Here is a 13,921-nt window from a genome sequence, read left to right as displayed (position 1 = left end):
CCCCTGCCCTCCTCTTCCTCCCTCCCCCTCCTCTCCCCTTCCCCCTTCCCCCTTCCTCACCCCTCTCCCTTTCCCTCCCTTCCTCACACCTCTCCTTTTCCCTCCCTTTCCCTCCCCTCCCCCTCCCCATTCCCCTTCCCTCCCCTCCCCTTCCTCCCTTCCCCTCCTCTCCCCTTCCCCCTTCCTTACCCTACCCTTCTCTTCCCCTCCCCTTCACCTCCCCTCCCCTCCCCTTCCCCCTTCCTCCCCCCCCCCCCCCCCCTCTCTCTCTCTCTCTCTCTCTCTCTCTCCCCCCTGCTCTTCCCTTCCCTTTCTCCTTCCCTTTCCATCCCTTCCATATCTCCTTCCTTTCCCACTTCCTTTTCCTCTCTTTCTTACCTCCCTCCCTTTCTCCCTTTCCCCCCCTCCATCAACAGTCATCGTCGCAGCATCAATCCCACACTGACACGGATCAACTAAAATCCCTATGGTCATGCCCATGCCACATGGACAAGTGCAGTGCACTAGTCCCACCATATGTATCAATGGCCTTCCATCAATGAACCAAGGACATTACATTCCATGCATGCATGTGTAGCATCGTCTGTGACTCCATATCTACCAAATTTTAGAGTTTTTAAACTCTCAAAAGGTGTTTGTTAATACCGTTATGATATCTTGAAGATTTTAGAGGACTCTTATGGGAAATTAATGTCATGCATGGCCCATACATACATACATACATGCATCCATGCATACATACATACATACATACATACATGCATCCATGCATACATACATACATACATACATACGTGCATGCATACATGTAATTTTTTCATACATTTAAATTACTTTTATTAATTTAAATGTAATTAAACTATCTTTTTTAATTAAATTATTAATTTAAATTGTTATCAAGTGCAACATTATAGAGAGATATTCTGAAATTTATTATGTGAAAATGACAGTGCCAAAAAGTAAACTTTTGATTCTTGAACAACATTTTCATAAAGTAAACTTTCCATTTGGGAAGGAGTTTTAGGATTAGTCCAAATGTGGACATATGAGTCCAAAATTAATGAAATAAGTGTTCATAGTGGATCGAACACAAACGATGCTCACGGCGGTCATGGCACAAGCAATGCAAGCAAAGGCAGAGGAATCTCTGCACGAGAGGATAGCCAAGAACCGCAAATCCTCAAAAAATAAAACCAAGACGAAATTGGCAAAATCTCTAAAGGGGATAAGGGTGCTCTAGTGGCTTCTGGAGAAGGATTAATCACCAAAGGGTTGAAAGGTATATGGTGCACCCACTACCGCAATCATGGTCATTCCGCAGTTGAGTGTGTCCTTAATGTGACTTGGTGCATGATCTGCTTGACAAATACCCACAACACAGTCGGATGCCACTATAATGGGCATGGCCAAAGAGCAATTGGACAACAGTAGGACCCAGGTGCATCTTTTGTGCAAGAGGAGCAACCACAACTGTCGTTCCAACGAGGCAGTTGCGGCAGGAGTTGCGGACACAGACGCAGAGGTCGAGGTCATGGCCAAAATCAACCAAAAACTTGCTTGTTCTACTTGGGCGAAGGCCATTGGCTGAACAAATTCTTGGATGCTCATGAATGGGATCGACAACGAGCGGAGCAAAAAAAGTTACTCTAAAGACAACACTAATCTAAGGTGGATGAATCCTAAGAGTGATCATGATCTATAACTCAAGTCAATTAGGTTCCAAGATAGATTAGCTTGGACTCATAAAGAGAATCTTGAGATAGTGTAAAGTGCTTGATTGATATTACTTCAAGTGAACCTCCATTTCATAGGTGAGGGTACTTACATCCATAGCTTCACATGTGGGATATGTCCTCCATGCCATGTGGTAGCGTGCCCTTTACTCATACCTTTGCTCATGTGCTCATGGCACCACAACTCTCGACACCTCCCCTTGTTGCCATGATCCTTTGGCTATTGCAAGGTGGTAAGATGTGAGTTACAAGATCAAATCCTCCCCTGGGTTCTTACATGGTTACTCTCAGGTTGTCAGGCAAGGTTGGCAAGGTTTTTGTTTCTCAATACATTCCATTGATGTCACCTTTTAGCTCATGGCTTGATGACGATGCTGTGTAGTTGACCTATTGGTTCTTCAATCTACAATATTCTTCCTTGTGTCCCAGCTTCTTGCAATGGTAGCACTTTGGTTTGTTCTTCAGTCTGCAATCACTTTGATAGTGACCCATCCTTCCGCAATGGTAGGACTTCGTTGATGTTTTACTGAATAGTGCTTCTTCTTCATTATAGCTGTTGCGTGTAGATGTCGATGTTGATGCCTTCAACTCTCTTTCTTTTTCAAGAAGAGAGGATACACATTCCTCAAACTTTGGATCTGGCAAATTCTTCAAAGTGGATGTCAGTGCACTATACTCTACAGGCATGCTTTTAAGGAGAATTGCAAGTGCATCTTTCTCCCGCATTTATGCCTTCTAGTTGGGTCATAATGCTTTTGATTTTGTTGACAAATTGTGCCATGGATTCATTGAAGCCCATGTGCAAACCATAGAATTCAATCTTAAGATGGATTTCTTGGTTTTTGGCTTTTGCACCCTCCCACCTTATATTCAATGACCTCGCTTTCCTTCTCTCTATTCCCCACACTCCTCACCCCTACCCAGCCCCTCTCCCAACACTTGTGCTCCCTCTTCACCCTTCTCCCTCTCCACTTGTGTGAAAGGAAGTTTCAAGAAAGTGTGTCTCTTTAAGCAATGTAGGTTCACTTTTTGTAAGATTTTGTTTTATGAGTGTTGAAGCATGTTTCTCCTTGTATTGCTAAGCCTATGTGCTCATTTTCATGCTTGATTTTTAGAGGTTGACAAAAAACAAGATTTGGTGAAAGAAAGAAGGCTCACCTCTTCTCTTTTTTGTATTTCTCTTCCTCCTCTTTCTCCTTGTTTGTAGGCTTATGCTTATCTCCTCAATCCAATTTCTTTGAAAAGTTGCTTCTCCAAACTCCTCCTTCCTCTAACTAGTTATCTGAAAAATGGTATGTTTGCTCTCTTTTGTAGGACCAATCCACAAAACACTAACCAGAAATTTTCCAAGTAAGAAAGTGCTTCCTCTTTTTTCCTTTTATTTCCGTTATTTGCATTAGCCTGTAGCTAGCACCTTAAGCGCTAGCTGCAGTGATGAGCGTAGGAACCCTTTCTTCCCCTCCCTTCTCTTATTCCCTCTTCTTCCCCTCTTTTCCTCTTTTCCTCCCTCTTTCCCTCATATGCTCATGCATAAGCATAAGCATAAGCATATGCTTTCTCTCTTTTTCTCTTATGCATATGTTTTTCCTTCTCTTATGCTTATGCTCTTTTCCCCTCTTCCTTTTCCTCTCTTTCAATCTCTTTTCCCCTCTTCCTTCTCTTCTTTTACCCTCTCTTTTTTCCTCTCTTTTTCTCTTCTTTTCATAAGCATATGCTTTCTCTCTTTTTCTCTTATGCATATGTTTTTCCTTCTCTTATGCTTATGCTCTTTTTCCCTCTTCCTTTTCCCCTCTTCCTTCTCTTCTTTTCCCCTCTCTTTTTTTCTCTCTTTTTCTCTTCTTTTAATAAGCATATGCCTATGCCTATGCTTATGCATGAGCATATGTTCATATGCTCATGCATAAGCATAAGCATATGCTTTCTCTCTTTTTCGCGTATGCATATGTTTTTCCTTCTCTTATGCTTATGCTCTTTTCCCCTCTTCCTTCTCTTCTTTTCCCCTCTCTTTTTTCCTCTCTTTTTCTCTTCTTTTCATAAAGCATATGCCTATGCCAAGGCTTATACTTATGCTTATGCTTATTGTGACATGAAGTTGGGGGTAATAAGCTTCACGCACCTCTTCACTTCCTGCAGCATTCGAACTGACTGCCAAAGATACTTATCATTGAGAATGAGACATTAGAAAGAAGCTTTTATGCTAAGATACCACACCATACTTTCCTCCCTTAGAGAATGAAGATGGTAACATCCCAAGTGATGTTGTAGTCAAGCATAGGGAGAAGGAAAGGATCAGCAGAGGCCATAATCTCAGCGAGCCGGTCTGCACCAAAGAGAAGAGCGATACGTTGTTGAAAGAAGATCTTGTGGCTCAACATGACATGAACTGATATATATCGAGGAGTTTGAAGGGGCTGATTAGGTCGGATGGGTAGATTCCGAGGAAACATTGCACCTCCTTCATAGACACCTTTATACTTAGCTCAAAACACTCTACAAACTGTCATTAGACACAGAGGCCTATAACTTTTAGTAGAGACATGGTATCAAAGATTGAAGTACACAAAGAGATGCACCTTGAGATGGGTTTCGCGCTGATATAAGTTTCATTGAAAACAGACAGACGGTTGAAGAGATATGGACAGTTTACTGGAAGGGGGTAAAAACTATCATGAAAACAGACTGTCAAACACAGAGACTCATAACTTTTTGCAACAGTATCTGATTCAAGATCTGATTACATAAGAACGTGCGCCTTGAAGATGTTGAGATATCAAGCTCTACCCCCGATATATCTCCTGGATGACTATCATTTATGTCACCGCCTATGTTAGTTGTACTCGTGGTGTAGTTAGACTACCACGTATGTTTTTGGTTTGGGTTCACATATGAACCACGTATTCTAGGGTTTGACATATAGGGTATTTCCCTCTTCTATTGTTTTGTTGTTGTGTGCAAAAGTGAAGAAAGGCTTCACCCTCCAACCTTGTGTCCTCTCTCTTGTGTGTTGTGAAGAAAGCTGAACTTGAGTTCCTATCTCTCTCCCTTATTCTTTACATGGTATCAGAGCCTTGTTCATGGTAAGGAGCTCAAGAAAGCAAGCCAAGTTTGTGGTGTCCTGGTAAGAGGACCAGTGTTGCTTTCCTATTTCGAGTTTGGGAGCAAATCTCTGCAGGTAGCACAGCCAGAAGTGCAGGAGTGCACTGTTTCAGATTGAGAGGCCCTTCGCGGTGTGGCGAGAGCGCAGTATATGCCATTTCGGGGGTTTATTTTTTTGATTTGAGGCCGAAACCCGTTTCGGGGCCCGTTTTGAAGGCGGAAGTTCTTCGCAGGCACTCAGAAAAAGGCCCTATTTTTCGCTGTGCGACCACTGCGCGGCTAGTCGGTGGAAAGGTGCCACAGAAATTGCATCGTATGCCTGTGTGCAGAGATATTGGGAGTTGCAGATTCATGCCTGTTGCCTGTTGATGCAAAATCGTCACTAGGAAGTGACTGTGTGGTGAAATACCACTTTCGTCAGTGTTGCAGATCTGCCCCTGTGAGGCTTTTTGCAGAAGTTTTGCTATTTGCCCTTGTGAGGCATTTGCTGTGTTTACAGGTTGCTGTTGCAATTCGTGATTTGTAAAATGTCTGAGAATCTGTCTACCATTGTCAGTGAGAAGCTTGACAAGAACAACTTCCAAGCATGGAAGTTCAGGATGACAAACTTCCTTATGGGAAAGGGAGTTTGGGAGTACATCAGTGGTGAAACTGCAGAACCAGTTTTGGGTGCTGCTCCCACTCCTGCTGAATTGAAGGCCTTTAAAGAATGGCATGAAAAAGCCAGAAAATGCCTGTATTGGCTGTCTGTTAGCATTTCAGATTCTATGATTGTGCATATACAGGATCTAGAGACGCCTAAGGAGGCATGGGATACATTGGTGAAGCTGTATAGCACAAATACCAAAGCACGAAAGATGCAGCTAAAGCAGGAGTTGCACAATGTGCAAAGGAAAAATCTGAATATAAATGAGTATTCCTTGAAGGTGAAAGGCCTTGCAGATTCTCTTGCCTCCATTGGAGCACCTGTTGATGATGAGGACTTAGTGTCCGTGACCTTGAATGGTCTTGGGAAAGATTATGCACAGTTTCGGACATCCATTGGAGTCCGTGAAACATTTCCTGATTTTTAGGAACTTATTGCTCTCTTGCTGAGTGAAGAGCAAAGGAATGGTGGTTCATCCACCTCAACTTCTCAAGAGACTGCTTTCTACTCGAATACAGGTAGAGGCAGAGGTAGAGGAAGAGGCCGTTTTGGTGGCCGTGCAGGAAATCAGAACCAACAGCAACAACAGGAAAACCAGTCCTATGGAGGAGGACATGGTAGTTCTAGAGGCAGGGGGAGCCAAAGAGGCCGTGGTTCATGGCAAAGAAACCAACAAGTAAATAGCAGCACAGAATGCTATTATTGTGGAAAGCCTGGACACAAGGAGAATACGTGCTATAAAAAGCAGAATGACATCAAAAGTGGGAAGTTGCAGCAAAGCAACTATGCATCATCAAGTGGGCATGGTGACGACAGAAATGAGCACCTTTTTGTGATGCAGCATATGGTTAACTCCATGTCAGGAGATGCTGCAGCTTGCAATGATGTTTGGTATGTTGATTCAGGTGCCTCTAACCACATGACCAGTCATGGTGAGTGGTTTCATGATGTTAGAAATTTGGATAAGCCAGGTTATGTTGAAACAGGTGATGATACTGCGCACCCAATTACGCAGGTTGGTAAAGTGCCATTGGCTATGCAGGATGGCAAAACGAAGTACTTGGCAGATGTACTTCATGTTCCAAAAATCACTAAGAACCTGGTTTCAGTTGGCCAGATGGTTGAGCAAGGTCTGCAGGTTAGATTTAATCCTGAAGGATGCTTTGTTGAGGACTTGAAAAATAAGTGCCGCTTGGTTGCGAAAGGCAACAAAAATGGCAGAATGTTCACCTTGGATGTTGATATGCCTGAGGTGAAAGCTGCTATGTTTGCGCATGGGAGAGGTGTCATTGCAGATATTGAGATATGGCACAAGCGCATTGGGCATGTGAATATACAAAGGCTGAAATCTATGCAAACGAAAAACATTGTTGCAGGTTTGCCTAAATTCAGAGTTGAGGGAATGCAAAAGGTATGTGAAGCATGCCAAATGGGTAAGCAGGCCAGACATGCATTTCCCAAAAATGCTAAGGTGAGCAGAAGACCTTTGGAAGTGATCCATTCAGATGTTTGGACAACCAAAGCTGCTTCTATTGGTGGATGTCATTATTATGTGACGTTTATTGATGACTACACTAGGAAGGTGTGGATTTATTTTATGAAGCACAAAAGTGAAGTGTTCAGCCATTTCAAGGCTTTTAAGGCCATGGTTGAAAAAGAGAAAGGTGTGCATATTAAAGTGCTAAGATCTGATGGAGGGGGAGAGTACTTTTCAGAAGAATTTTGTGAATATCTAAAAGAACAGGGAATTCAAAGGAAGTACTCATGCAGGTCTACCCCTCAGCAGAATGGGGTTGCAGAAAGGAAGAACAGGCATATTGCAGAAGTAGGACGGACGATCCTAAATGAGAAAAACATGCCTGATTATTTTTGGGCTGAAGCAGTAGCAACTGCTGTTTATATTATGAACAGAACCCCCACTGCAGCTGTCCATGGCATGACGCCTGAAGAAATGTATACAGGCCAAAAACCAGATATTTCTCACTTGAAGGTATTTGGTTGCATAGCTTATGTTCATGTTCCTGATGAGAAGAGAACAAAGCTGGATCCAAAGGCAGAAAAATGCATCTTTATTGGATATGCTCTGCACCAGAAAGGGTATCGCTGTTATAACCCTTCCACCCGCAAAATGCAAGTGAGCAGAGATGTTGTTTTTGATGAAATGAGTAGCTGGTATGCACCAACTGTTATGGTAGGAGATGCAGATGCAGGAAATGGGAATGCTGCAATAAATGCAGAGCAGCAATCTCAAGCCTTGAGTGGACCCAGAGAGTCCTCTACTAGTGGATCTAATGCATGGACAGGGAGATTAAGATCTAGTGAATCGTCACATGGCAGCCCTGATAGTGTTGTGCAGGTATCACATAAGGGAAAAGAAAAAGTAGACCATGCTCCAGTGTTTGATGTGTCTGCTGGTAGCTCTCATGTTGATGGAGAGTCAAGCGGCTCTGAAATGAGCCTTGATGAGGAACTTGGGATTCCTTCTATTGTTACACCTGGTGCAAGGAAAAGCAGGCATGATTTAAAGACTCCTGCAACTGATCCAGTTGTACGGAGGTCCACTCGTATTAAGTATCCAGTTGACAGGCTGAGATATGATGGGTATACAGCACATCACTATGCTTATATGGTCAAGGTTCTAGAGGAGCCAGAGCCCACATGTTTTGAGGATGCAGCAGGGCATAAAAATTGGGAAGCAGCTATGGATGAAGAGATGGCTGCCTTGGATGCAAACCACACTTGGGATTTGATGCCTTTGCCTCATGATAAGAAGGCTATTGGCTGCAAGTGGGTTTACAAAGTAAAGCACAATGCTGATGGGTCTGTTAGCAGGTACAAGGCAAGATTGGTTGCCAAAGGTTTTGCACAGACATATGGAATTGACTATGAGATGCAGACATTAATGAAGTGAAGCTGCTGTTGAAGCAGAAATTTGAGATGAAGGATTTGGGAGAGCTGCGTTACTTCTTGGGCATTGAGGTTATTAGATCCCCGAGTGGGATATGGATGTTGCAAAGGCAATACGGTTTGGACATGCTGTCCAAATATGGGATGACAGGCTGTAAGCCTATCTCTGTTCCATTGGAGCAGAATGTGAAGCTCAATGCAGAGACAGGTGAGCTTCTTGAAGATATTACTATGTACAGGCGCATAGTAGGTAGCTTGATTTACATGACTATAACCAGACCAGATTTGAGCTATGTTGTGGGGCTGGTAAGTCAGTTTATGCAGGCACCGAGGAAGTCACATTTGGATGCGGCTAGGCGCATACTGCGGTATGTGAAGTCCACATTGCATTATGGACTGTTTTATGAAGCTGGGTGTGCATTACAGGTACATGGATACACAGATGCTGACTGGGTTGGTAGTGTCTCAGACAGGAGATCTACTAGTGGTTTTATGTTTTCCCTTGGGAGTGGTGCCATCAGTTGGAGCAGCAAGAAGCAGCCAACAGTTGCCTTGTCGAGCACAGAGGCTGAGTACAGGGGTGCAGCAATGGCTACATGTGAAGTAGCTTGGTTACGGAAGCTACTTGCAGATATGGGACAGTCAATTCATGCAGCAGTTGTCATTCATTGTGACAACATTAGCAGCATCATGCTTGCTAATAACCCTGTTTATCATGCTAGAACGAAGCACATTGAGGTGCATTATCACTTTGTGAGAGAGAAGGTTCTAGCTGGTGAGATTGATCTTGTCTATATCAGCACTGAGGAGCAGGTGGCTGATATTTTTACGAAGGCATTGGGTACCGAGAAGCTTCGCAGGTTTAGGAGCTTGCTTGGTGTACGTGAGATGGATTTGAGCTTGAGGGGGAGTGTTGAGATATCAAGCTCTACCCCCGATATATCTCCTGGATGACTATCATTTATGTCACTGCCTATGTTAGTTGTACTCGTGGTGTAGTTAGACTACCACGTATGTTTTTGGTTTGGGTTCACATATGAACCACGTATTCTAGGGTTTGACATATAGGGTATTTCCCTCTTCTATTGTATTGTTGTTGTGTGCAAAAGTGAAGAAAGGCTTCACCCTCCAACCTTGTGTCCTCTCTCTTGTGTGTTGTGAAGAAAGCTGAACTTGAGTCTCCTATCTCTCTCCCTTATTCTTTACAGAAGAGAGCTTCGTGCTGATATAAATTTCATTACAATCGGACTACCGAGCGGAAAGTTATGAGCAAAATACTAACAGGGGGTCAAACTGTCATGAAAACTACCCTCCACCCAGGCTAATTTCGCCTGAGCAGGATGCTCCCTCAAGACTCCACCTTCATCAACGATCCACCCCTCATAGATTTTGCTAGAAGAGGGGAAGAAGTTTACATAGTGGCTCGGGAAACAAATGGACCATGTGTGCACAGTGAGCAGCCGAATAGAAAGAACTTTTAAGGCTTTGAAAGAAAGAAAAGGGAAGAGACACTCAAGAGAGAGAGAACCTAAAGTGACCTTCATTACAAATAGAGTGAGAATCCACCTCAACACTACAAACACAAGGGAGAAGGAGAGGTTTCATACATACAAGAGGGAGCGGAAGCTCCAAGACTACTCATAGAGAGAGAATAAACTAGAGAGAGAAGGACTCAAGAGTCTACATAAGAGAATATCTACAAGAGGAAGAGAAGGCTCATGGAAGAGGCTTGGGGAGACTAGAACTACAGCAACATAAGGCCCAATGGTGGAAGAGATTCTAATGAACAAGGGAGAGGAGGGCTCCTTTCATAGAGATTTTGTTACCCTCCTTCACCCATTTACAATTGCTGCCTGTAGATTCCTTTCCCCATCAATCACATAAGCACGTATGTCACCATCCATGTCCTTTTTGGCTACTCTTGCCATGTGTCCCATCAAAAGATGCTCAAGACTCTTAAAATATTGAGAAAGTCAAGAGTCTCCTCACATGGAGCCCATAGGGACCCTCTCTTTTCCACATGTCCACATCCTCCTTACTCCACATAGGAGTTCTAGAAGGATTCCTCTTGACTTCACACTCCTCCACATGCCTTCCACACGCTTGGCATGTGGCCTCTCTTATATTATTGGAATACATGGACATGAGCCCACCTCTTTATATGACTCACTCTTCCTATTTTCTAAAAAAACTCATAATATCCCATACACAAATAACTCTCACCCCATACCAAGGTATTTATAATTCATACCTATGGTATTTACAATGAGCCATTCCACTCATCCTCTCCATCCCATACAATATCATAGAAAATAGAAATAAGTGAGAGCCGCTAGGCTATCACTTGATACTCAAACCCTTATCAAACATAGAGAAAAACAATATCAATGCCAAGTTAAAAATATCAATTTTTGGCGTCACATCTTTCCCCCCCCAGCAGATCCTCTCTAGTACAGAGAGGATCTGCTGGCCCTTAAGGTGGTCGAGCATAGAAGAATTTAAGGCGATACTCATTGGTGCATCTAGGTATCACCATGCCATCAACATCCTCAAGCTGAAAGGTTCCATTTGTGACATTCATATACATCCTTATGAAGACGTGGCCAAAAGTAACCAATCTCTGCTCTGTTGTGGAGTTAACCCTTGAGGCAACATGCCTTCTTTCACATATTTTTGCACATCTTGTAGTTTTGGCCATCCAGTGTCTACCCAAAAAACCACCCCCCGGTCTTGTACTACAATGGCTTGAGTAGCTAACTCATCTGCCCTTTGATTTTCTTTTCTGTTTATATGAACAAACTTGCAAAAATCAAACTGACTACATAGTGCCATAGCCTTTTGATTAAGCTCCTTCAAATGAGGACTTCTTGTCTGGTAATGCCCTTGCATTTGCTTTATAATAAGCTGAGAATCTCCTCTTACTTCCAATTCTTTAACTTGACTTTGAAGACAACCCTCCAAACCAAGAATCAAAGCATTATACTCAGCTGCATTGTTAGTTGTGATACCTGGAAGCTCTTGTCCTCTTGCCCATACCTCTTGACCTTCAGGATTCATCAAGACTATCCCCCCGGCTCCTTGTTGGCATGAAGGACTAAAAGCCCCATCAAAATACAAAACAAAAGCTGTTGGTGGTGTATCCCTTTCATCTTTAATGTTCTCCTTACATTTCTTTTCTTCTCCTAGATCCTCCCGCCCTGTGAGCAAATCTGCCATAGTGGACCTAGTGGTATTTTCAGTGATAAAAGAGAAAGAGAACTCTTGAAGCTCTGACAACCATTTTGCAAATTTCCCCCCAGGATTAGGCTTGCCAACTAGATATGCTAATACAGACTGAGAGGTAAGGAAGAAAAATGGTCGAGGTAATAAATAGGAGCGAAACTTTCTGACGGAAAACACCAAAGAGAGAGCTTGCTGCTCCATTTCTTCATACCTTGTTTCCACCTCTTGTGCTATGAAATTTGTAATACAGTCAATACTTTGTTTATCTCAATTTATAGGTTGTTCAAATCTCACATAAACATTTAAAATTAGGAGTATCATTTTGAATTTCAAATATCTCAATTCTTAAATCTCATATGCTTTCTCTCGACATTCCCTTAAATGCTTTCTCTTGACATTCCCTTAAATGCTTTCCCTCATATGCATTTGCCTATGATTATGCTTATTTCCTTCTCCTTAGTCGTATTCGGTTCTTTTTTCACATGCTCCTTAGCCGTATTTCATTCTTTTTTTTTTCAAACAGATTCCAAACGGAACAACCACGTCCTCAACCACGGGTGTCCTCCCTAAAGCCCAACCTGGTTCCCCACATCGTAGGGATTATAGACATAGCTTCTCTGCTAGCTCATGTAAAAGAGAAGATTGCACAAGAGAGTGAGTGGGTGAAGTACAACGTGGGGGTGCATACGCTTGGGTTGGGAAGGATAGTGGAGTAGGGGTGACTGAGGAACGCATGACACAACCTACGGGATCTCTGTAGGTTGTGGAGAGACTGCCATGAGTGGTAGAGCCTCAAATACGACTGTGTAAAGGACATAATGGATTGTATGGAGGCATTCATGGATTGTGAGTACATAATCACTGAAGAGCATGACTGCATATTAGAAGAAGTGGAGGATGAGGTCCCCAGTGACTCGCCTAGCGGCACGGAGGAGGAAAGTACCTCGGCCAATAACGTAGAGCAGTAGACCTCCTCCAACATTTTGGCATTTTTGAAGAATGTCTCTTTTGGAGACAAATTTTGCTTAAGCATACTTTTGGAGAGATATATTTTTTATATACATACTTTTGGAGACATACTTGCAGGTGATATTTTTTATATATGAAAATCTTCTTGGATTCCACTTGTCTTTCATAAATATTTGTCATTTCAAAATTGGCATTTCATAATTGTCTTAAGTAATTGTCCTTTCATATTTATCATTTATGCATTGATGCCATTTCATAATTTTCACAAGTGATTAATTGCCTTTTCATAATTTCATGAGTTTGAATTTCATAGTTGTCTTAAGTAATTAATTGTCTTTCCACTTCTTACCCGCTCTTGTTTTTTGTTTTTTGTCTTCGGGTTTGTGTCTACGTTTGTCAAATCCCCCCAAATTAGACATGGGATCACATCGCACATCCGATGGGTACGAAAACCCTCGTAGGAGGACACATCATGATCTCTACTCTCCAAAGGACTTTGATTCTACTCAGGCAACACCTTAGGGGCCTACCCATGCGACTACAACTCCTCTCTGACCTAGCACTGTGATGACTACCCCTTAGGGAACTCCTTTGCTAGCAACCCATGGCTTTGTCGGGAGTCTCGACAAGTTTATCGCATAGATGACCAATGTGGAGATAGTGAGATTCTTCTCTTTGCTATCCCAGAGGACCTTAGCAAATCCCTCTCCTACACCGATGGCTAGACCTACTATCGAGCCATCCCCTCTAGCCCCTTCGATGAGGTGTCATCACCTAGGCATGCCCATTGTAAGGGAAGGAAGAGTAGGAAGGCTCGCTTATGTTATGCTAACTCCAAAGATGTAGATGAGTCAGCACACATATCCCTACAGGTCTCCACTTGGTCCTGAGACCCAGTACCAGTCAAGTCCCTTGCCCTCTCCTAGTCCCACTGCTACTCCTCGCTTTGCAAGCTCATAGTAACACCACTCGCTCTAGCTCTGCCACTACCATGAGTCCTCCTTACCCAAGCAAGGACTTGTCCTATCAAATCACGGTTGCTGGAGAGATAATAGAAAATAAAAAGGGCTCAGCAGTGATGGCCACCATGAGGCGATTAATGAGCCACCACTTCAGGAGTAGCATAGCTACTGACTAAAAGAAGCAGGCAGTCATCGATGAATTGAAAAGACAATACCCTAACCTCCCAAATTGGGAGTTCGATTTGGATTACATGCAAGAGTTCATGGGTGGGGTCTTGAAGCATCGTAGGTCAACCTTGCATACTTCCATCGCAAAGGGGAAGGCTAAACCCAGTTGGGTAGACAAAGCTGATTGGAAGTGTTTCAAGAAGTAGTACAAGAGCCAT

Source organism: Dipteris shenzhenensis, chromosome 25 (genome assembly GCF_047967505.1).
Source record: "Dipteris shenzhenensis isolate YYH24624 ecotype China chromosome 25, Dip_SZ_1.0, whole genome shotgun sequence".
Taxonomy (NCBI): domain Eukaryota; kingdom Viridiplantae; phylum Streptophyta; class Polypodiopsida; order Gleicheniales; family Dipteridaceae; genus Dipteris; species Dipteris shenzhenensis.
The sequence above is the reverse complement of the archived record's forward strand: the minus strand, read 5'-3'. Positions refer to the sequence as shown.